Source organism: Tachypleus tridentatus, chromosome 9, assembly GCF_004210375.1.
Source record: "Tachypleus tridentatus isolate NWPU-2018 chromosome 9, ASM421037v1, whole genome shotgun sequence".
Taxonomy (NCBI): domain Eukaryota; kingdom Metazoa; phylum Arthropoda; class Merostomata; order Xiphosura; family Limulidae; genus Tachypleus; species Tachypleus tridentatus.
The window spans coordinates 132,476,941-132,503,551 of record NC_134833.1 but is presented as its reverse complement, the minus strand read 5'-3'; the positions used below and the strand labels follow the sequence as shown (position 1 = coordinate 132,503,551).

General features: G+C 35.4%; 1 long non-coding RNA gene across 3 annotated transcripts in view; it reads right to left on the bottom strand.

The window, feature by feature from the left end:
• The window catches only part of LOC143227255 (uncharacterized), a 53,563-nt gene extending 28,908 nt beyond the window's left edge, over positions 1 to 24,655 (bottom strand). For 2 of the 3 annotated variants that reach the window (XR_013014965.1, XR_013014966.1), the window contains exon 1: positions 24,378 to 24,655. This is a non-coding gene — a long non-coding RNA (uncharacterized LOC143227255). Of the gene's footprint in view, positions 1 to 3,707; positions 3,970 to 24,377 lie in introns of those variants that run through there. The other variant, XR_013014967.1, reaches the window with a different exon arrangement.
• Positions 24,656 to 26,611: the final 1,956 nt, after the last annotated feature.

Below are 26,611 nucleotides of genomic sequence, written 5' to 3'. Positions count from 1 at the left end.
TTATAAGTGTAACGTGTGTTATCAAGGAAAAACTTATTCAATTCTTGTTCAGAAATAGATTTTAAAAAACTTTCAACAAATTGTAAATAACATTTAAAAAAAAATTCTGATTTAGTACGAATAAGCTTGAAAGAAGGGATCTCCACCATCGAAACAATCAGCACGTAAATTTAGTGGTTGGTCCCTCGACGAATCGATCAATAGTGATTTTTGAGAGTAACTAACTACCTCTGGCAAAAGTTAGAAACAGTCCTGGCAGTTCCAGACAGGTGCACGCGTACACGTAGCACGCTATCTGGCCATCGCCATCGTAAATTTATATTTCCATCCAATATCATTAGAGCACTATCAAAGATGAGACCCGCCCAAACGACGCGACAGTTTAAATAGTATGACTGCGCCTGCAAGTTGGCGGTCAATAAGGTTGTAACAAGCCCTGGTCTGTCGCTTCCACCGCAAATACATTAGTACATTGTATGCAGATCCAATCCTACAAGAGCTGTGCGACACCTTAGACTGTTCTAATGGTGACTGAGCCTACTGCATTATAATACAAAATATTGCGAATGTATTAATTGTACAAGAATTTTAGCGTGCTATTCACAACTCCTCCATTGAAAATAATACAGTTAACACTCAAATTTATATTTTTAAAAAACTTTATATATAATTATAATCGGTTACACGTGAACAGGTTTTATTTTGTTCTTACAATAGAAAAAAAAAAACGTATTTTAATGATGACTAGACGAACCTGAAATAATCAGGGCACGTATCCTACGTTTCTGTCGAGTTCTCGTAATATTGTGTGATTGATACAGCACAAATGTTCGTCATTATAACCATAGAAAAGTATTTTTTCTTCTTTGTTTAATTAAACACAGTACAAAAGATAATACGATACGGAACGTGGAAAAAACTTGGTTTATAATATTTTACTATAATGAATTTTATCGTGTGTATAGTTGAGTAGCGTATCCCAACACTTACACAACCTTTCACGTTACGAGTGAAATTTGAATTATTAAAAAACAACAACCTTAATTATACTGAAAATCCCTGTTAATAACGTTACAGAAACGCACAGATCTTTAATGGCAATGACTAATAGTCGTTTTCGATCTTTCGTAATGTAATTGCCTTCACGATTCGAGTTAATCTACATATTAATACTATTAATAAAATCTATCAGTTTGTTTTCTAACAATGGAGTAATTTTTGACCTACACGCACCGTGACTCCATGTACGTGTTATTTGAATACAGAAGCTCTTGAAGAACTAGGTACTGCAGTACATACATCATAAATAAATACAAAACGTGGACTTATCTTGGATATTAACGAAAAAATGTTCTATAATAGACCAACTTCTGAAAACATTTAATCGATGAGGCAACACTTTAAAGTTGACTGTTCGATAACTACATAATCCAAATTCTCAAAAACAGAAAAAATATCTGTTCAGTAAGGCAACTCTTAAATTATATTGGTTGTTCCTTCCGGGCTACGTTCACTGTAGGAGACCAATTTCTATAAAAGGAAGATAAGTTATCAGTTTACTCAGAAGTCAGTACTGAGACAACGCCACCTAGTTCCTCCAGATACAATGTACTATAATAGACTAACATCTGAAAACAAAAAAAAACTTTCAAAGTCCACTGTAAAGACGGTTGTTACCCAAGACCACCTTCGCTGTAATAGCTTAATCACCTAAAATCGGAACAACTAATATATATATATAACTATATTCACTCACTCAACTAATACCTGTCGTTCACATTAGATTGACTCCACTGAAAATAGAAAACTTCTCCATAAAAGATATGCGATCTGTTCTCTTAGCACGTAAAACAATGTTGGCTGTTCCTTGAAAACTAGGTTTACTCTAATATTGAACAACTTATGAAAGTCAAAATAGTCATTTTAACAGTCAGCGATTGTCTCCCGTTCCTAACATACCAAATTCATTGTGATAAAAAACAACTTATGAAATCCAAAATAGTTGGTTACTAAGATAATACCTAGTCATTGTTCTTTGTTTTTACCAGACCTAGCCCAGCATGGTCAGGTGGTTAAAGTACCCGACTCGTAATCTGAGGGTCGCGGGTTCAAATCCCCGTCATTACACTAAACATACTCGCCTTTTCAGCCCTGGAAAGTTATAAGCGACGGTCAATCCTCCTATTCGTTGGTAAAAGAGCAACCCACCAGTTGGCGGTGATGACTAGCTGCCTTCCTTCTAGTCTTACATTGCTAAATCAGGGACGGCTAGCGCAGATAACCCTCGTGTAGCTTTGCGCAATATTCAACATAAACCAAATCTACCAGATCAAATTCATTGTAATAAGGAACAACTTACAAAAGTCAAAACAGTTATTTGTTTTCTAAGATAATAACTAGTCATTGTCCTTTGTTTTTACCAAACCAAATTCATTATAACAAATCAAGCTCTGAAAAATTAGAGTGATATATGTAATTTACGTCACAATTCCAGCTTTTTTTCATGCATTATATCCATTACAATAATAGAGCAACTTCTGAAATACTAAAGAAATTACTTGCTACATTCAAACAATGTTGGATGTTCCCTTTCACAATCTGTCGACTGTAGCAGATCAACTGATGAACGATACTGGCATGGTTCGCTTAGTTACACCATTTTATGAAAATCGTATCAGTATATTGTCGTAAAGTGTCTTAAGAATGCTGACTGTTCCTCAATAACTGAGTTCGCTGTAATAGCCTGTTTTCTGAGAACCAAAACAGCTGCTATGTTATTTATATTGCTAAAAGTTGACAACTAGTCTTAATATAAAAGGCCTCAGTCCGTTCTAAATGTCCAGCTTCTGAATACAAGGAGCAGCTACGTAAAGTCAGCTGACTTTGACGAAATATTATGACATTATGCAAAATAATTATGATAATATATATAATACTACATAATACTACTATAGTATTTTTAGTCTAAAATACCAGGAAGATGGATTAAAGATATACTATTTGCGGAAAGCGGCAGGTGTTGAAATAATTAGGCATATAACTGTAGTTTAAATAATAATTTATTCTTAATATCTAAATGAATAAAAGAACGAGAAGAGGCCTGGGCGGTGTTTTAAGTCCTACAAGTACAAGAACAAAGAACACGATTACAGGGACGAATTTTCCTTGAAGATAAATCTAACCTTATGTTAACCCTAGAATTACCGATCACTATTGATTCTGTAGGATTTTTAAACGGTTTTTTTTTCTAAATTATTTATTTGACAAATTGCTGAGGCCCGAGACTTGGTTGGTTACAAAATCCCTAATACATACGAATCACACAAAAGTATGTAAATAAAAATTCCATCAGTACTTCAGTTAATCCCAGTAATTACTGCTGGGATTCTCTGTATTTCATACATGAATGAATTCACCCAGTTGGTCTGTTCACTTGTTTACACTAAGTGACAGATGAAAATAAAAAATATTCAGTGAGATTAAACAAGTCAGTAAATCGAAGGTCAAACTAAAAATTATACACTTTCAATTTATACAAGATCAAGCAGTGTTTTTGTATTTTTTTTTTTAGGAAATTGAGTTAGAGAACAGAACGAATAAAGTAAAATGTTTGAGCTTGGGAAGTTTAGGAACTAAATGTATTTTAACTGAAACAAATCACTCATAAAAAGCTTGAAACTGAGATTGAGAGAGTCTAAATTACTTACCTATGGAGTTATCCGAAATTAACGTCTTCCTTGATGTTCGAATACAAAAAGCGTATTTCTAGGTATTTAAGCAATACTAAAGAGATTTCGAACCATAAAGTAACCAAACTGTGAACAATGGGACGTTATTCGAAAGAATATAAACATTGTGGTGTCTAATCAACCAAATCAAGTGACTTTTGGTAAAGCTGAGATGGCTACACTACATGATCTATGAACGCACATTTTTTTTTCAACGTTGGCTAGTACAAAGGACTCCCCTTCGAAGTTCGTTTCAGACAAATATTCACTCACGACTTATCAAAGGTGAGCGTGTGACACACAATCTACACCCCTCTACGATAATGTTTGATAAACAGACATTTCAGTGTACTGAGCTAACTAGTACCAACATGTTCAAAAAGGTATAATTAGATAAAAAAAAGAGAGAGCTGTATAAAACGATCTTTATACATTTCATCTTTACTACGAAGAACATTTAGATAAGATTAAAATCATTGCTGAGATACGTCTTGGTTATAAACGTAAAATAAATTAATCCCCGGCTAATATTTCGATGTAACCTGTGAAATTAAGACAATAACTGCATGTACGTATCAGTCGAAAGACGATGCTTTAAACAGCTATTTGAATCTACCTGGGTATACTCGAGTATCTTTAATGGTTCTCTCAGTTCTGTGTGTGTGTGTTTTCTTTCTAGCAAAGCCACATTGGGCTATCTGCTGTGTCCACCGAGGAGAATCGAGCCCCTGATTTTAGCGTTGTAAATCCGTGAGCGTACTTCTGTACCAGAAGAGACAATCGTTGAGGGCTAAAGACAAAACGTAACAAAGTAAAATATTTTTGGGGATATTTCTTGTGTGGAGTTGATTTTTTTTTCCGTTTGAAGTGACGTTTAAGATGTTTATTGTCTGTACATACACGATTCCTTTGTTTTTGAAACAATACGAAACACACGTGTTTCATGGTTAGCGGGAGCGCGGAAAAGTAAAGACAATTAATTTGTTATTTAATGCTCAGTTAAGATTCTTCTTAATTTCTTATAAATTTTTCAATTGATTTTGCGTTATTTTAATAACACTATGTCAAAATGGCTCAGTTTGCTTAGACTGTGCAATTTTGTAGTAAATTAGGGTTTCAGTTTTGTTTGTCCGAAATTCATATGGTGGTCCGGCATGGCCAAGTGCTTAGGTCGCTCGCTTCGTAATATGAGGATCGCGTGTTTGAATCTCCCTTACATCAAACATGACCACCCTTTCCGTCGTGAGGGAGTTATTTTGTGAGGGTCAATCCCACTATTTGTTGGTAAAAGATAGCCCAAAAGTTGACGGTGGGTGGCCTTACCTCTACGTGTTACACTGCTAAATTAGGGACGGCTAGCGGAGATAGCACTCGTATAGTCTTGCGTGAAAATTCATATAGTATATTACACCTATTCTCTAGTGTCGAACGAATACATAACATATAGGCGTTAAGATGTGAGAAGACGGCAAAATGAAATAACTCAGTTATTGTTAAGCAAAATACTTTTAATAATTAAATAAAGTAACATTATACGAAAAGAGAAAAAGCATCTAGCTCATTTAGTTAATTCTTTACAGCTTTAATTATCGTTTACTTAAATTAAAATATTAATTTTCTTATAAATATTTTATTAGCTTCGAGTTATTTTGAGAATACAATAGTTAATTTGAATTAACTTGATTAGTTTGTGCAATTATATAAAGTATATACCATGTTGTGTGATTGAAGGCTGAACTTGAGTTCGTTTACCCTATTTGTATAATGCAATTAACAGCCTTAACCCCGTCTTCTTTAGTTTGTATTAAAAATGCAATCCCCTCACGTTTACTTGGAAACGTATGGCAAAAAATGATACATAATAACAATAAATAATTAAATACAATAAAAAGGGATATTAATTAATTAATTAATAACATGTAATTAAACAGCAGTGGGTTCCTGTTGACCGGTTACCTTTCCGTGGTTAGTGGTCCGAAATTAGGAACGGCGCCACGCTACCTCGTCTGCACACTGTCAAACATTATATTACTGGACGGAGGAAACATTGTGCTATGGCAAGTACTGTAAAGGTCTGTGATGTATAACCACAACATTTTTTTTTCTAACTTGAAGGTTAACTTAATCTTTAAGGATGATTTGTTGTGTGTATTTCTATATTTTCGGTGTATTTTAGGACAAGCGAAATAACCTGGAAAACCATGAATAAAATCTCAACAAAATACAACTGAAACTGAAAGGTACAGCTAGAATACATCGTAACATCTTCCTTCTTTGGAAATTAATAAGCTTTTATTAATTCATTATTACACCAGAAATGTGTATGATCTTAATTTATAGTTCAGATGGAATTCATTATTCTTGACTCAGAAGCGTCTGGAATCTTCATCCAAAAGTCAAAGCAAATTGTCTGTTTCAAATTGGTTCTGACTAGATTAAGCCTTTCTTTGATATATATATGTGTGTTTATGTGTTGCATGTACTGAAAATATAAAAATAAGTGTACTAGACTTTGTGTATATGACTTTTAGCGCAAAACCACACTGGGTTTTATTATGAGTCCACCTCAATGTTCGTGTGACTTCTTTGTATTCATGGTTCCGTTAACCCACATCCTACAAAGTCATGGACCCATAAATAATATATTGCATAAAACGTTTAGAAAAATGGTGCATTCCAAGGTTAGGAATTTATATTAACGTAGTGCAGTTCCTCAAGATTATATAACAATCAGGATCCCAAAAAGATGTATGAAACTGTATTTCAGATCATTCCCTATAATACCTCACATAAACAATTACAATATTTATGTTTAGCTATATGCCTGTCTCTTGAAGCTTTCATCAGGGGTTGACACTTTCAGTGTAATGTTCAGAACAAGCATTATGTAGAAAATAATACAGTTATAATTAGATCAGTTCTTTCAATATGTTAAAATTATTTCCAATGTCGTTTTTATGTATTAATAAACCTCCAAACAAAATACCACGCGAGAGCTGTATCATATGCAAAGTTATCTTTGTTTCTATTGCTTAAATTCTCCAGTGGCTCAGTGTGTGTGTTTTCTTCAAGCAAAGCCACATCACGCTATCTGCTGAGCCCACCGAGAGGAATCGAACCCCTGGTTTTAGTCTTGTGAATCCGTAGATTTACAGCTGTACCAGCGGGAGACCCAGTGGCTCAGCGGTAAGCTTCAGAGCTTGTAACGCTAAAATTCGTATTTCAGTTCCCGCTTTGGACATCATGGTGTAGTTCTGTACTAAAACTAATAAACAAAAGTCTTTTGTTTATTTTCACAGCACTCAATTCGCTAACGACTAAGTGGACAGTTGGAAGAAATTCAAGTAAAATACGCTGTATATCGAGAGTTTCCTTGTAGAAATGCGTATTTTTACGCAGACTGATTCATGTAAAGCACACTAAAAAAAACAAAGACAAAAATTTCTTTGACATCTGTGGTAATGAAAATTATAAAGATAGAACTTAATATATGCTGTACGCGTGCCGGCCTTGTATCCAGTTTATTACAGAATGTTCAGATTACGTCTTTAAGATGATTAAGCTGTCAACCTATTCAGTTTGAAGCGATAACCTAAACAAGCAGCTGTTTAGTTTGTCTCCCATAACATCTGCCGTGTAGTTGTTAGCGCTCGTCGCGAGGAGGCCTGTCCAGAATACATCTCATAAAACGTTAACAAATTCTGTGCTACCATTGGCCTACTGTTTCTTTTGTGACATCTTTAAGACAAGAAAATAATCATGCAGCGCTAATTATTTATTTCAATAGATTTAGACAGTTATTGAAAATCAAATATACTTTGTACACACCGTTATCCCATGACCAGTTTCAGGTTTCTCAAATAACATTCTTTTGTGAGTACTTTACCTATCGCAAGATATTAAGAAGACATTTTCAGCCTAATCAGTTTTGAAAATGTAGTAGTTGAAATAATATTGTTGTATTCTTGTAAACGTATGAGCTTATTTTATTAAATGTTGTAAAACAGATTTGCTTTTAGGCGATTTATACGAGTGCGAGCCCGGCATGGCCAGGTGGGTAAAGGCATTTAACTCGTAATCCGAGGGTCGCGGGTTTGAATCCCTGTCGCACCAAACATGATCGCCCTTTCAGCCGTGGGGGCGTTATATTGTGACGGTCAATCCTACTATTCCTTGGTAAAAGAGTAGCTCAAGAGTTGGCGTTGGGTGGTGATGACAAGTTGCCTTCCCTCTAGTGTTACACTGCTAAATTAGAGACGGCTAGCGCAGATAGCCATCGTGTAGCTTTGTGCGAAATTCAAAACAAACCAATCATTAAGCTTCTTAAAATCACACATCGGTTAGCACAGAAATTTAACTAATCCGACTGTAGCAATGGTTTACAGACAGGCACGATCGTGATAAAAACTTATGGTTGTGTTTCTAAAACTATGATTGAGACATGAAATTTCCCTTCTTATGGTAGCCCCACGCTAGTACAGCAGTATGTCTCCGAATTTACAACGCTAATATCAGGGGTTTAATTCCCCTCGGTGGGCTCAGCAGATAGCCCGATGTGGTTTTGATATAAGAAAACACACACACTCTTATGCCAATTTGTTCTTAACAAAATCTAACATAATGAAATTAACTTTGAGCTATTTCCGTGCCTAGTAAAGATACTGTAAGAGAAACCGTTGCGAAGGCACCGCATTCTGTTGTTAGAGCAGAGTAAGTGCCCGTGGTGATACACGTAAGCACTTTTAAGCACACACATATAAAGCGTTTCGAGGACGTATCACTTGACTGTTCGTGTATAATGGTAGTTTTAAGGCAAAAGAAATTAAGCTAAGAAAATCAGTGTCAATAATAACCTCGGAAGCTGAAGCCAAACGAAACATAATTGGCATTATCTAAATAGGCCTAGCTTCAAGCGACGAGCGTTAAGCAAAGCTCAACTTTTTACTTACCTATGGACAAAGAACTTGCTGATTCACGAGTAAATTGACAGAAAAGAAAAATTAAAGTGTTGGAATATTAAGCTGCTAGAGTTCTCCACTGAATTGATAAGATTCAATACGGTTTTGTTTGTTGTATACCCTGCAAACCTATACGAAGGCTATTTGCTCCAGAAGCCCCTAATTTCGAAATGATGAAATAGAGGGGAAGCAGCTGGTCGACATTACACAGCACCAACTCCTGGGCGACTCTTGTCAGACAGAAAGGTTGGATTTAACCGTCATTTCTACAATCCACCCCCAGCTCCAAAGAACAGAGAGATTTTGTTTTCGCATGTTAACGGTAACGAGATGCAAACCACAGCTGTACAATTCAGCATGATACTCACTGGACTGCGTTCTCTAATAGGAAACCAGTCAATTATGAATGATTTAGTCTTAATTTGAATACCTTTCAACAAAATTTTATATGCAAATATATTATCAAAACATTCAAATGAAGCACTAAATTCAGTTATTATACGTTTTTACAAGATATTCAGTTTATACCTCTCTTAAGAAAGATGGATAAGACATGATCTTACTGAAGCTTACAAAGGTCATAGGGAACGGGAATAATACGATAAAGGCCTCTAATTTATTTGTGTTATACCCTGAAGGTAATAGAACGATAGAACACAAAGTTAAATTTGCCAAAGCTACAGTTGATTACCCGTATTTCTCTAACAAAATATATGACACACAAAACGAGTTGCCGTCGGAAGTTGCGAAGACCAGCACTTTCCAGACGTTTAAGAGGATAATCGATGATTTCTCTAAAAACACAGTGTAGGTTTCATTTTTAATGTTTCTCGAGGGCGAGTGAGGAAAGGACAGCCTTGACGGACTAACGGACCCTTTGGCCTGGCATGGCCAAGCGCATAAGGTGTGTGACTCGTAATCCGAGGGTCGCGGGTTCGTGCCCGCGTCGCGCTAAACATGCTCGCCCTCCCAGCCGTGGGGGCGTATAATTTGACGGTCAATCCTACTATTCGTTGGTAAAAGAGTAGCTCAAGAGTTGGCGGTGGGTGGTGATGACTAGCTGCCTTCCCTCTGGTCTTACACTGCTAAATTAGGGACGGCTAGCACAGATAGCCCTCGAGTAGCTTTGTGCGAAATTCCAAAACAAGCAAACTAACAGACCCTTGATGTCCTTAGGTTATGCTTTACTTTAAGTTACCTCCTCCCATATATTACAGTTGAATATAAAAAAGTGAATGTCCCTTAGTTGAAAGAAACAACAACCAGTAAATTGATCGTATTAGTTGCTGAAAGTGTTTGACAACTCAAATTTATGTACATAGATTTGAATTTGAACAATTTCTTTGAATTAAAATGGGAGAGCAGGAGAACAGATAACGTAATTTTCAGGTTATAGTGACAAAGGAACATTAAATATAATCATTAGCCGAACTTATGGTTTCCCCATAAATAGGGCGGTGTCGCCAGTGCTAGTTTATTAAAGCGGCCACTTTGTAAAAACAGACACGTGCTGCCACATGGCAGGAAGTCAGTCAGCATGGACTTGTATATAAATGAAGTAGATGATGAATGTTCACGTTATAGGGGGTTGGGGGTGGCTCAGAAAGTAGACGTCTATTACCGATATCGAGAGAATTAATAGTAACTGGTAGGTCTTTAATAGCGAGTTAAATTTAATAAGCTATTATATACCTTCTAACAGTACGATGTCAGGAGAAACAGAGAAGCAAAAGAAAAAATCGTGCATATAAGTTTTAATTTGGGGAGGGAAGAAAGAAAGTATTCCATTTCATCTAGAATAAATAACAGAAAACATAAACTATTTAATGGACGCACTTTAAAAAAAAGTATTGTTTATATAAAAGGTAGTTTTTAAAACATTACGTGTAATCACTGGTCAAGAAAAACAACAATAGAAAAGAATGTTGGTCATAAATAATACGTATGTTTAACTGTTGTAGTTACTATATGATCCTCTGGTAGAGAAGAAAGTGTTTGTTCCAAATATTGTTTAACTGTTGTAGTCACTATATGATCTTCTGGTAGAGAAGAAAGTATTTGTTCGAAATATTGTTTAACTGTTGTAGTCACTATATGATCCTCTGGTAGAGAAGAAAGTGTTTGTTCGAAATATTGTTTAACTGTTGTAGTTACTATATGATCTTATGGTAGAGAAAAAAGTGTTTGTTCGAAATATTGTTTAACTGTTGTAGTTACTATATGATCTTCTGGTAGAGAAGAAAGTATTTATTCCAAATATTGTTTTAGTTACATTACGATCTTCTGACACAGTAAAACTGTTTGTTCCAAACAATGTGTAATAGCCTTAGTGTTAAAATGATCATTTGACAGAGGCAAAATGTTTGATCTAAAAGTTCATATTAGTGTTATACTGATTGCCTGGCGAATGATTGGGTTTTTTTATAAAGAACAAGTAGTTCAGAGTCATTTAAAACAGTGTTTGTTCTTTATAGCACTCTAAGGGTTCTTTCTATCATGACGATATCTTGAGGCTATTGATTAAATGTTCAGTTTCCGTCCTGCATGTTTTCTTCTATTTTCAAGTGCTGTTTCTTATAGTCACAGTCATAACACGTGACATGAACTTTCCCACTGCAGGCATGATGGCAAAACTTGTTTATTAAGTAAACAACTAGTTATATTTTTAGCTACGTTGAGTTATTGGTAGTGCAATTTTTTAATGTAAAGACATTGTAATATATTGGGTTTTAAGTGAAGTACCAGTACCCATCTCGCACTTTGAATAGATTAATATATGATTTTACGTTTAATTGTTTTAATTTAACAACTAGTCTTTATCTTAATAAATGCCCAAGCAAATTTCAACGTGAGCTGAGTGTTGGATTAAATGGACAATATCTCGAATCGGCATCCTTATGATTTGTAATTTTTTTATATTTCTGCATATGTGAGAGTACAGGTGTTAAAATATATTTTAAAGTCTGTTCTAAATCATTTTCTTTGTTCCTGTACAAGTAAGTATACTATACAGATCAACGGGTCCCTTGTTTTCCCTAAACATTATGTTCTTACAAAACTCTATACTTACGCATTGTCATTGTCTCAGGTTCTTTGGCGTTTGGTGCAAAGGTCAGTTTTGTGAGTATTTGTAAGGAACAGGAACGATGACCCGATTAAAACACAATATACATAGAACTTGAGGAAACGAATATGCAACGTCACAAACAAATAAAATGAGAGGTTGTAAACTATCCCCTCATTTCACAGATAGTTAAAACAGTTACAATGCCAATTCGCATTGACTATCGAGACAACGCCCTCTATCTTATTGCTTTGTCACTTCGAAATTACCAAAAAAGGCAAAGCAATAGATACGACTTATCATGATGAATATAGTGACAAAATAGTTTTAAACGCCGTTTTCTGCTGAAATGTTTACACTACTCAATTATGTAAAACTTCAGAAACTATTAATAAGGAAAAGGGGTTCTTAGTTTTGGAGCATATTGATAGAGAACGTAAATACGTTTTTTATATGTTGCTGTACACTCTATATTAAAGACGTACTTAATGTGCAACACTGCTTAATAAACTGTAATAAGTTGTATTTAACAGATCACATCAGGATGTCAGTGTTGAAAACACTGTCTTAACAAGTTATAAGTGTGTGTAACTTACGAATAGTATGAATGAATATGCCACATAACCGTGGCAGGAAATAGGTAATAGAGAAAGCTATTCCGAATTTAGCGAATTCAATGCGTAAACACAGGCTAACTTGTTACCTGTGTTTGTTAAATTAAGCACGTGACTTGTTCAAAGGTCTATTCATTATTTGCGTGATATCAAAAAGACATCACAATCGTGTCTTTCATATACTTTATCTTGTACGTGCTACACGAAATTAAATAGCAAAATAGTTTTCTTGTGTGTTGCCAACCAATACTATTAAAACCACAACCAACATTTATTAAGTACTATAGTAATTTAGTATTTACAAACTGTATTCTTATATCCAATTTCTCAATATATCATTAATAGATACTTGTGAACACAAATGCGACATCTGACCCATAAAGCTTACATAACAGGCTACGTACATTGTATGCTTAGAGTGTTACGCTTACGAAATATTTTAGTGAAATCAACTTAAAACTATACGGGAAGAGCCAGTACCATGGTGTACGTATAAAGTTGGGTTTATCGTACAACAGAAGACTTCCGTTGGTTAGTTGTTTGTTTGTTTATTTTTGGATTTCGCGCAAAGCTACACGAGGGTTATCTGCGCTAGCTGTTTCTAATTTAGCAGTGTAAGACTAGAGGGAAGGCGTTAGTCATCACCACCCACCGCCAACTCTTGAGCTACTCTTCTGCCAACGAATAATGGGAATGACGGTCAAATTATAACGCCCATACGGCTGAAAGGGCGATCATGTTTGGTGTAACGGGGATTCGAACCCGCGACCCTTGGATTACGAGTAAAACGCCTTAACCACCTGGCCATGCCGGACCTCCATTAGTCAATACTGTTGGCAGATTTGTTACCTTCATAAAATTGGTAATACAAAATGTTATATTTGTTCCACATTCTTTTGTGAAATGTTGGTCTATTTATCACCTCCCCTCCCCCAATGGCTTAGCAGTAACTTTGAAGGCTTTTAGGGCTAAATTTTAGAGTTATTCCCTTGCAGAGGTGTACACAAGTACTTCATTGTGCAGCCAGACATGCGCTTAGGAACAAGCTCAAATAATTTTTTTTTCTTCTGTGTATCAGTTTTTACATATAGTAGTTTCATGAATGTTTTAATGTACCTCATATTTAATTAAAGAGTAACAGTAACGTTGATTGGTTTATTTTAAAGTACAAAGCTGTGCTCTGCCAACTACGAGCATCGAAACCAGATGTTTTAGTGCTTTAGACACACAGACTTACTGCTGATCCACTGGTGAAAGATGGAGTCGAGGAGATAGAACATTAACAGTTGTTTGTGTTTTTTTTAATATCATGTTGGATACACGTGGATATAGGTTTAAAATATGAACCTAATGGTATTTTCGTCGCCAAAGATTCTGAGTAGAATAATAACAAGTAAAAACTCATCTTTGCATATTTCAACAAAATAAGGCTTAACTCACATTTACTACTTCGTTTGTGGCTTGTGTGAATCTGCGTACCATCCCACGCGCAAAGTTTCACGAATTTTTGCGGCGGGTCATTCAAAATGTTGCACGCAAAATACCTGCATTGCTTGATGCCAACTACAATTGAAGAGTTAGAGAAATCTGATGACCCGAGTACTTTTAAAAGGCAGTCCTATAAAAATACGATAATTCGAACACTTTCGAAAAGCAACTCTAAGGAAAAACAATAAACAGAGCACTTTCGAAGGGCAGCTCTAGCAAAACACAATAAACAGTGCACCTTAGAAAGAAAGATCTAAATAAACATGACAATCCAAACACTTGCGAAAGGGAACTATTAGGTTGTCCAGAAATAAACGTCGGAATTCTCACGATGATATTTAGAAGCTGAATATTGAGTAACTTATCGTTGGTTGGTTTAATCCAACGTTTGTCGCTTACAAGGTGACTTAATTGTCTGTTGTTCCAACTATACTCAGAGTAAGTTTCACAACCCCCAAGGCAGCATGGACAAGGAATTTCGTCTAATTTTCCTCTACGACTTCAAACTTGGACGAAAAGATTCCGAAACTACACGAAACATCAACTTGGCATTCGGCCATGGATCTTTTACTAAACGCACAGTTCAGCGTTGGCTATATAGGTTTCGACATGGAAATGAAAATCTTGAAGGCCATGAAGGTTGTGGAAGGAAGCCATCTTTAGTTGAAAACACATTAAGGGAAGCAGTTGAGACAGACCCTTGTACAACAGTACGTGAGCTTGCAGAAAAGCTAGGCACAAACAAATCAAGCATTGCCAACCACCTGAATGCGATTGGAAAAAACTAAAAAGTTGGATAAGTGGTTCCGCATGAACTGACTGAAGATCAACAAAATCAGCGTTATGAGACCTGTCAAGGATGACGCTTCAAAAATTGAACGAATTGGGAATCGATATTCCACTTCATCCACCTTATTCCCCTATAGATTTTCAATTTTTTTCAAGCACTTTGACAACTTTTTGAACAATAAATGCTTTCAAAACCAGGCTGGTGCAGAAGAAGCTTTCAGATAATTCACTGACCATAGAAACTCTGATTTCTACAGCAGGGTTATAAATGGCATCGTTATACGTTGGCAAAAGTGTATTGAAGGCAACGGTGCTTACTTTGTTTAAAGCATGCTTTACCATACTGGTTAATACTTTTCAAAACTTCGCAGTTCAAAAACGACGTTTATTTCTAGACAACCTAATATAAAGAACCCAATAATCAGAGCATTGTTGAAAAGCAGTTTTAAAGAAACACCATAAACCGTGCACTTTTAAAAGCCACGTTTAATGAAACACGACAAACAGGATGCTTTCACAAACAACACCGTCCTTCCTCGCAATTAAAGAATAGTTTATTTCGAAGTTTCTTGAGTTACCGGATTTATACAATTGTGTTTTTTTTTTCTACTTTTTTCATGATAGGTGTTTTCTGGTTATAGTGACTTTTAGGTACACTCCTTTAGTTAATCAGACCAGGGCATACATAATATTATCGTAAGCAATATAACTTGTACAAGTTACCTTTCACATATTCAAGGTGCTCTGCCACCAAAATAGTTTTCACAGCTAAAAGTCTTTGTTCGGCTATTCCAATGAAAATAGCAGTAAGAGAGTTCTTAGTATACAAGTCGATAATTGTAGCTTACAAATCCCGCCATTCACAAGTGAGATCGAGAGTTATGGTGTTCGTAAAACCAGTAGTTTAATAGGTTAAAGCATCTCGGTAATAACCAAAGTCCTAGGCTCAAATCCCGTCTATTTCCAGTTTGCACTTCAGAAAATTCCCAACATTCTAATGTTGATGTGCAATTTTTCAGCGTTCCACTGATCGAAAATGGTAAAAGGCGTCATCGGTAGTTCCGTTGTAAAAGGCATACAATAATTTTGCAGACGTAAAAGTAGTGGCTGTATTTATATATAGAAAAGAGGATGACATAGTGATGCACAAGGTATCAGGAAATTAGGCTAAGAAACTCGGTTACTCTTGTTAATATGACTTCCAGAAAGCTTACATATCATTAGCTCTAATACTTTTAATAATTTTGCAAAATAATAAATCTTTATGTGACAAGAATTGTTCAGAAGAAATAATATAACGAATGTAGTTTTATTGGATATACAATTTAATTTTCTCTTCCATTCCTTTCTATAGAAAAATATATGTATGATAATTATTTTCTTTTATTCTTATGCACACACGAACACATTCATACATATATTTAAATATAACTTCAGTTTTAAAGCGCGTTCGACACTTTTACACGGGGCACAGTATCGCAATAATAAAGTGAAACTACTTGCAGTGCGCGGAAATGTATTGTTGAGAAGACTGCGAAAAGTCAGGTTAAATTCATCTTAGAGTTTCTGACATGAGTATTTAGAGAAGGTTTAGCTAAGATAACGTTTATTTATTTGTAATTAAGAACAGAGCTACACAATGTGCTGTCTGTGCTCGGTGGGCCGAGAATACTGAAACTTGGTTTCCAGTGTTGCAAGAACTAAGACATGCCGCTGTGCTATTGAAGCGGGGATGATAACGTCTAGCCTGAACACAATATGATAATTCAGTTTGCGATTAGCTGGCTGTTACTAATTTAGAATGCAAGAATTTATGTACAAATACAATAAATAGTTTAAGTTGAATCGTTTTTAACTTACTGGATGATTTAGATCACACACTAATTTTCTTTTGTCAGCAAACTGTGAAAAAAGTCATAATAACATAATGTTCATAAATATAGAAAGTCGAAACGTTCTTCGCTCCTCTACATACAAAATTTTCTTAACCCAAACGAGCCGTTTTTACATATATATTTTACTCTATAAGTGGGTTTTCTCGTCATCACTGATAATGTAGACAAAATAAAATCTAACTTCTCCATCAAAAAGGATGACTTAAGCAAAAAATCCCTACATCTGTAAAGAAATGTGTCATATTTTTAACTTCAAAATCATGGTGACCGTTAATAAAATATTTGTTTCCCTATTGTTACTACTAATATAAGCGTAATTTCTACTTCTTTTGTTTGATATTTTACGTATTTCGAAAATAATATACAGTATTTAACAAATAGCCTTCTGAAATGAATAATTAATTAAAAAATAGAGTAACAATAATTTTTACACCAGGTCAGATCTGATTCTAATGATTACAATGCTTCGACCAACACTATCGGGCTTTCACCTTATCGTGGGTTGAAATATTGCAATAATTAAACTCACAACTTGCCTACTGTAAAAGTTGCTATTGTATTTGGAATGAATACAGAATGAAAATTAAAAATAAACATTTAATGTTGTTATAACTACTCACCCCCATACTAACGGTATATTAAGAATTATAAATTTTTAAAGGAAATTTTGGACATGGTACATGACGTTTCGAAAACCAAATTATGCTGTACAACAAAATCGAGCTAGTCGTAAACTAACAACGAATCTTTCTTTACCCATACCAGATGTTCTTTACATATATAATTTTCTCTACAAGTGGGTTTTCTCATCATCAGGGATTACTACCTTGATACTTCCTCAGGACACGAGAATGTTGATTTCAATAAATGACGTGTAACTATGCAGGATATTGCAAGGACTACTGTCCGGGTGGGGTATATTCATTGACAAGAAAGGAAAGCGCATTTGACATCAGATACATTATTGAAGAAATCTTAAGCCTCTGTTGAAAATGAGTTCCCATATAACAAGTATTTTTTTTAATATATAACTATTTTAAATGTGGAATTTTCTCTATAATCTTTAGTCCTAGCAACAGGTTGAAACTACACGTACAGCCGATATAATGCAATATACTGCCCCGGGTAGATGGCGTGGTCAACCCTTGGCACTGGTAACCTAAGCACAGGTTGCTAAACAGTTAAACGATTAGTGTGTGGGCACGTTCTTTCACTAAAGTGTTGTATAAAATACATTTTCGTGTATATGGTAACATTAACTAAATAAAGAAATATTTTTTTCATGAAACAAAATATGAAGCACTCTTAAAAATACTGACATTTGCTACATATTGAAAATCTATTGTAAAAGCAGAATCCTTTGTTTATAACTGTTCTATATTTTGTTAATCATTCATTTCTAATAGCCCTGATGCTATTACTTCATTCGCGTGTGTACCAATCATTCTGTATTAATATATTGGTTTTTGTCGTCAGGTTACATTACAACAGAAATATCTTCATTAAACATTGGTAAAGTGCTACGCTACTTTTGTAATAAATTACCTGTTCCTTTAGTATATGATGTGTATATTATACACCACCAAGGGTAACACTATATACAAACATGAACATACGGAATTCACTTAGGCATGAGAACAAGTTTGAAGGTTACAGATCTGATGTAACACTACCACAGTGTTAGCATGTACCCATGTACAGGTATTGTATTGTTTGACGTAGGGATTTTGCAGAAATAGCCTTACAAAGCATTTTCTTTGCCGTTTGTTTATACTAATAGCAAGCTATATCATTATTATTTTTAAAAAAATCAGTTGAACGTTAAAAACTTCGAGGTTTTGCACTCGTAAACAATTTTCCAAAAACAACTCGTCAGGAAAGAATCAGTTCTATTTAATACCAGTTTGTTTGTTTCTTTGCTTTGAATTTCGCGCAAAGCTACTCAAGGGCTATCTGCGCTAACCGTCCCTAATTTAGCACTGTAACACTAGAAGAAAAGCAGCTAGTCATCACCACCCACCGCCAACTCTTGGGCTACTCTTCTACCAACAAACAGTGGGATTGACCGAAACTTTATAACGCCCCCACGGCTGAAAGGACGAGCATTTTTGGTGCAACGTGGATTCAAACCCGCGACCCTCAGATTACGAGTCGAACACCTTAACCCACCTGGCCCATTTAATACCAGTAATTTAGATTTCTATAATATGTAAAGAACGAATGCCGATAACAAACAAAACATGATAGGAGAAAAGTGTTCGTCAGATATATCTTTCTTTTATCATTTGACCTTGACATCCAAAATATATCAGATGTTACGGTTATAATTATGTGTAATGGACTCAATCGCTCCACAACGTCTCGCTAATCCTCGCTTCCAAACTGATCTCTTGTTTTTAAGAGAAACTTCTTCTGTGTACAGTTTAAGAAAAGTTTGAATAAAACATTATATGACTATTAGATAGCACTGTATATTAATGAATACTATTTGCATGGGGTGATTGTTTGTTTGTTTTTAATTTCGTGCAAAGCTACACGAGGGCTATCTGCTCTAGCCGTCTCTAATTTAGCAGTGTAAGGCTAGAATGAAGGCAGCTAGTCATCCCATCCAATTGCGTTATTTTTTTACCAATGAATAGTGGGATTGAATGTCACATTATAACACCCCCTCGGCTGATAGGGTGAACACGCTCGATGTGACGGGGATTCGAACCTGTGACCCTCAGATTACGAGTCAAGTGCCTTAATCACCTGGCCGTTCCGAGCCTGCTCATGGTGAAGAACACGCCTAAACACTTGCCATATGCAAATTAAGCAAGCCTGGATTTTCAGAAATGCAAGAGAAATTGTTAAAATATTAAAGTAAATGTCGAAACATCCGAGTATGTTTGTAGTTCAGGCCTGTATTGAGAGATAGGAAAGACTAGTTTCTAAAAACCCTTTAATGACTACAATTTGAAGAAAAAAAGATGTACGGTAATAATCTAAAGGTTACTTCGATATGTAACTTTATCTAGTGCAGGAAAGTAACCTTACCGCAGTGACCTTTCGCCAGAACGAACTCTCGTTGTGTATATTTTATAAATTTTCTCCCAAAGGAGGGACAATTATTTTAATCACTCCGTTAAGTCACACCTACAGGGCGATCAGGGCCTCACCACCTTCAGAAATACCACCACATTGAACTGTTCGGGTTGGGAAGAAAGTATTCTAATAACAAACGATATTGATTAAGAGTTCGAATATTTTAATTTCCTTTTCGAATAGGCTGCTATATATTTGTTTATTTTGGAATTTCGCCCAAAGCTACTCGAGGACTATCTGCGCTAGCCGTCCCTAATTTAGCAGTATAAGACTAGAGGGAAAGCAGCTAGTCATCACCAACCACCGCCACCTCTGTTACCAACGAATAGTGGGATTGACCGTCACAGTATAACGCTCCAACGACTGAAAGGGCGAGCATGCTTGGTGCAACGGGGATTCGAACCTGCGACCCTCAGATTACGCCTTAACCCACTTGGCCATGCCGGGCCGGGCTGCTATATACATATATACAAGTATTTTCTAATCCTGTGTAAGACACATGAATGTCAACCGTTTTTTTTTTATGTTGTTAAATTAACTATAGATGCATGAATTTTCTTACGATACTAAAGAATTTCAAACGTTTTCTACCGTTAACCAAAGCAATGGCAGAACTGCTGGTGTAGCTTTTGTGCTGAATACAAGACATTGTAAACAGATTCAAAACGCTGACCTTTACAACACATCAAACTTCCGTGTTTCCCGTCATGCATAATTAAAATACGATATAGTCAAGGGAGGTAAAAGCACGCACCGTGTATTATACCAAGCCGTAGGAAATACGGAAATCTAACTTCTCTGTATTTTATTCATCCTTATCGTATTTTATATATATGATATGATCCTTGCATCTTAGCGCCATTTTATAAATGCTAGTTGTTTGTACGTCTGTGAAACACTGAGTGTCCAATACTAGGCATTGAAAATTGTTCTCTTGGTGAGTGAAACACTGACTGTGCGACACTCTAGGTACTGATGACTGTTCTCTTTATGAGTACGCAACTGTATCATAAAGAACGAAAGATAAGTTCATACAACTAATAATTCATACAATATTAATCTGTGAGTAAAGTGTATGAAAAAGTTTCTGCTAATTTGGTGGCAACCCTTAAACTGATAGCAATTTTTAAGTGTGCAGTTATAACCGAGTGGTAATTTTTCTAGTAAAATTGAAAAAAAGAAAACCAATAACAAAAAACGTTTCGAAAGTTTTAATTTGCTACTACGTAACTCCAGAATTATATTGAATAACTGATATAGATTTGTGTAGAACTTTCAAGGCAATCAATACATAGCTATCTCTACTTTTGAATAGATAAATTAGAAGGAAGGTAGCTAGCCAACAGCACCCGCCACCAACTGTTGGACTACGCTAGTCTAGCCGAACAGTGAGATTTAACCGCTACTCCAAATAGGGCACCTGTAATTCCAAAATGAAGACCGCATTTTTGCGGCAATGGAAACCCCAAACTCTAGGATGCACAGTTCGAGTACACTAACCATTAACCACGCTCGCTACTACCCGAGAAAGAAACAAAAACGTGGGTATCGTGTTCATCTGATAAACGAAAATTTTGCTATTCCACTTGTGAAGGACGTTCACGGAATTGGAGCGCGAAAAAGGAGAACAAAAGACTACGAATCACTCGTGAAATAATAGTTGTGAGAGAAGTCAGCCTGGAGCAATAAAGGGGAGAAAGGTCGAGCACTTCCCCTCTCAGTCAGGTATTCAAAAAATTGCATTATGAGGGAATTGAAAAAATGAAGTAAACTACGGTGTTTTGGATTAAAATAATGTAAGAAACAGAATTTTCGCTTGTATGAAAGCTGACTTAACGTGTTAAAATTCATGATACTGATAGAGTTAAAAGTCGAAAATAACTTATATTTGAGAACATGCTGGTAGTAACAAGTATACTAAAACACTGCAAGCTAACAGCCAGAACTAAACCGTTTTATGCACTCAACTGTTAAATATCACACCAGCCGTTTGTACACACACATTCATACGCACATGTAATACGTTTTACGGTTAGTATTTTTATTATTTGCCTACAAGTAACTAACAGTGAATCTTCAGCATGCCACACCCCCTCATTTATGGAACTTAAAGCCGCTAGTTGAAAAACATCACGGAAAAAAACAACGTTTGTGAGCTAAACTTTGACGACAGTAAAAAAAAGTTTCCAAATTCAAATCTTTCTCTAACGTTGTTCACGTATCTCCAACGTTAAGACTGTTCCTACGTACAAGCGTACTCGATTGTTGTATTATGCTCTATGCGAGTGTAAGCAAATAAAATTTATAAATCATGCAAAATATGTATTCCGTATTTGTCTTACGTTATCAAATGTTTCAAATGTCGAAAACAAGGAACAAAAATAAACCTGGCAAGAGGTGCAGCAGGTGTATGTATCCGAAGATGCGGTGACGGAATCCGGATGAAATGGTATTGGTAACAATGGCTCCGGCCATAATGATACAGTCAAAAGAAGTACCTCCAACAATGTAAAGTGAGATAATATTGCACTAAAGATGGTACCTTTTTTTATACACCTACACATTATATACACTTAACACTTTACGTTACTAATGGTACCATTGATACCTGAGACCACACTGCCGGTGCCATTTTTCTCACTTTACATTATTACTGGTACTATTATTACCAGAGACAATATTACAACTACCATTTCGACCGAACGCACCAGTGAGGAAGGAAATTCGAGCCGCTTTAGTTGACGAGAAATGGAGATGACGAAGCTAGTTTTACGGATCACTAGTTCGGTGACTGCGTTGCGAGAGCACTTTCGTTCCTCGGTCATTCTGACGTAAAAAGTTTCAAAAGCACAATTTTAAGAGAACGTAGCAATACCTCAATTATAACAACATGCAGTTAAGGGCAAGACAAACGAATTACTTTTAATGATATTAAAATAAAGAAATTTATGACAACAGTGCTCTTGAAAAACTACAGCGAATAACAAAGTGCACCTACACGCTTATAATTCTAAACGAAAAAGTTAGTTTTCCTCGTGCACAAACTGTCCAATGGGCTCTTGCTCTGCACTCAACGCAAGAAGTTAATCCTGAATTTTAGCGTTATAACCCTTCAGTGTTACAGATGTGCCACTGGGAGATCTAACTGAAAAGAAGGAAGGTCACACTCAAGCCATTATACCCTGCTACAGAAATGCCATCACGAAGCGCCACTTAGCATCAAGCCTAAGTAAACATACGTTATGAATATATAAGCATCTTCCCAGATTCTTATGAGATAAAGTCTCTTGTTTCTTGCTATCACAAACGAAAGCGTTAGTGAGTGTGTCACCTACAAACGGAATGCTAACGAGATAGTTACCAGGGTCTAAGTTTGTTCCATTCTAATACGAAACTATGAAGTAATATTATAAAATAAAAACAGGATTGAAGGAAATGAAAAGGCGCAACGTTCTACTGATCACATAGCGGAAAGCGAGTTCTAATTGAAACGTTGCAGTATTTCATTTTTTATAAACCTGTTTCAGTGGTTTCTTCATCAATTGCTTAGAACATCTCTTATAGTCTTAAACCTGTCATCAAGCCATATAGAAAACTCGTTTTAAAAATATACAAGGAAGAAGTATACAAGTTACCGTTGAGAGGATTTTTCCCATATCTTGAAACTACTTGTAAAAATTGATTTTATCTTTCGAAGTGTCAAAAAAAGAGTGCATTTGTAATAATTAGAATGTGTAAACACACATAAACGATACAACCGAAAGTTTGAATAAAGGGGTCACAGCCTAAATGGCATTTAACGTTTCCTAATATTAAAATTTTTATCTCCAACTGAAATACAAAACATTGTTAATAGGTCTTTAGTGTATGATTTATGTCCTGTAAACCCAATCCGTTCTCGTACAATTCGATTAAATGTTCTTAGATATATCCTTAAGTAAATGTACAAAACGATTTACAAATGTTTAACTGTTAATCAGGTAAACTGTAAAAACAAATTTAAACATTGCAGCTCTACGTTGCGGGATATATCGTTAGTGGTTCTTCAGCGACTATGACGTCTGTCCCCATAGCAACCACAGCAAACACTGTCTCCCTTTTGGCGCCATGAGGACTGATACGATGACTAATCCCCGCCACGATTTTTGGTTTCAGCAGGTGGGCGTATATATTTGTCGAATATAACGGTTTGTAGTTACAGTGCTAGTGCTGTATTCAAAATCACAAGCTTATATTAAAATGGGATTTTGTGCCAACAACAATAAAAAGAAACACTACAAGTCCATATTATATACATGTTTTCAGTGTTACTGGTGATGAAAGGATTAGTGCTACAATATTACACCAGTCACTAACTTCTGGGTTTGATTAGATTTTTTCTCTTGATTTTATTATTTAATAATACCGCACTTTAAGGTGAATACATGTTCAAAAGACATTACTGTTATACATATATATATATAAATTCGTTATAAATACATATACTGTAATTCATACTAGTCGTAGTACTATACAGATTTAAACATCATTCCATAAGAACAGTAATATTTAAACGTAAACTGTTAAAGTAAGAATTGTTTGTAGAAAATTGTAATGTTATTAGGTCTTGCAAGACAAGTCAAAAATTATATATTTTTAAATATTCTTTATAAAAAAAATGAATTCAGTCCTAAAATATGCTAACGATAAGAGATACCAATTTTGTTTATGATATAAATGTTTAGTACAGTTAAAAACTATATTTAATATTACATTACCTGGTGTTACGACAACTGGGTTGCAGCCACAACTAAAAGTAACCCCACTTTGGCTTAACGATGTTTGTTGAAGCTAACTTTTCTTCAAGTACATAATACTATTTAAAACGTACAAGGCTAACGGTTGTGCTACTATTCGTTACCAGTAAACACGTGTGTGAAATCAACTAACTGGCCTCCTATGCTGGCTTTTGGCCCACCTGTTTCGTTCTACCTGGGACGTTCTGACCCACGAGCTAGAGGCCTGCTAATGCAGCTCCCGGCCCGATCGGCGACTTGATAGTTTAAGGCCCAAAGCACTGTATGCTGATTGGTTGGAGAAATTGTTATGAGTCACGCGAACGCGAGGCCTACAAATCCATGTGAATTTGTCCTTAGGGTTTGGATCCAACACATAACTGGTTGCTTGTACGTACTATGCACAAATTACAGCTAGTGTTTCCAGCTTGACAATGTACACTGATAGCAAGCACAACCGGTCCGCCAACACCGTAGTGTCCCTCACACAGTACAATTATATCTTAGAAGCACAAGTCCCTAAATTGGCTTATAAAGAACACTATCGTTTAAAAGTCGCAGATAACTAATGGCTATGAACGAAAAGGTACTTCCTAAAAACTGATTTAAAAAACAAAACAAAAACAGGTCTTTATTATGATTCAAAGCTCTGATTCTTGATGGGGGGAATAATGATATATAAAAAATATGTAGAAAAGTTTTGTGCTTCTCAGTTTGCACATGACAAATTACTTGTTACTTGACCTGTATAACAATAAGTATTCCTCTTTCACGTGATTTTTTTTTACTATGTAATACTGCTTGTGAAGTTTATAACGGGTATGTCATAGATTTATTTATAATTCAAAACCAAGCGGGTTCCTTCATTTTTCCTTTGAAGTACGATTTGAAAATAGTAGCTTAACTTGTCGTTAAAACTCACTGTTAGAAGTACGATTTGAAAATAGTAGCTTAACTTGTCGTTAAAACTCACTGTTAGAAGTACGATTTGAAAATAGTAGCTTAACTTGTCGTTAAAACTCACTGTTAGAAGTACGATTTGAAAATAGTAGCTTAACTTGTCGTTAAAACTCACTGTTAGAAGTACGATTTGAAAATAGTAGCTTAACTTGTCGTTAAAACTCACTGTTAGAAGTACGATTTGAAAATAGTAGCTTAAAAACTTGTCGTTAAAACTCACTGTTAGAAGTACGATTTGAAAATAGTAGCTTAACTTGTCGTTAAAACTCACTGTTAGAAGTACGATTTGAAAATAGTAGCTTAACTTGTCGTTAAAACTCACTGTTAGAAGTACGATTTGAAAATAGTAGCTTAACTTATCGTTAAAACTCACTGTCAGAAGTACGATTTGAAAATAGTAGCTTAACTTGTCGTTAAAACTCACTGTCAGAAGTACAATTTGAAAATAGTAGCTTAACTTATCGTTAAAACTCACTGTCAGAAGTACGATTTGAAAATAGTAGCTTAACTTGTCGTTAAAAACTCACTGTTAGAAGTACGATTTGAAAATAGTAGCTTAACTTGTCGTTAAAACTCACTGCTAGAAGTACGATTTGAAAATAGTAGCTTAACTTGTCGTTAAAAACTCACTGTTAGAAGTACGATTTGAAAATAGTAGCTTAACTTGTCGTTAAAACTCACTGTTAGAAGTACGATTTGAAAATAGTAGCTTAACTTGTCGTTAAAACTCACTGTTAGAAGTACGATTTGAAAATAGTAGCTTAACTTGTCGTTAAAACTCACTGTTAGAAGTACGATTTGAAAATAGTAGCTTAACTTATCGTTAAAACTCACTGTTAGAAGTACGATTTGAAAATAGTAGCTTAACTTGTCGTTAAAACTCACTGTTAGAAGTACGATTTGAAAATAGTAGCTTAACTTGTCGTTAAAACTCACTGTTAGAAGTACGATTTGAAAATAGTAGCTTAACTTATCGTTAAAACTCACTGTTAGAAGTACGATTTGAAAATAGTAGCTTAACTTATCGTTAAAACTCACTGTTAGAAGTACGATTTGAAAATAGTAGCTTAACTTGTCGTTAAAACTCACTGTTAGAAGTACGATTTGAAAATAGTAGCTTAACTTGTCGTTAAAACTCACTGTTAGAAGTACGATTTGAAAATAGTAGCTTAACTTGTCGTTAAAACTCACTGTTAGAAGTACGATTTGAAAATAGTAGCTTAACTTGTCGTTAAAACACACTGTTAGAAGTACGA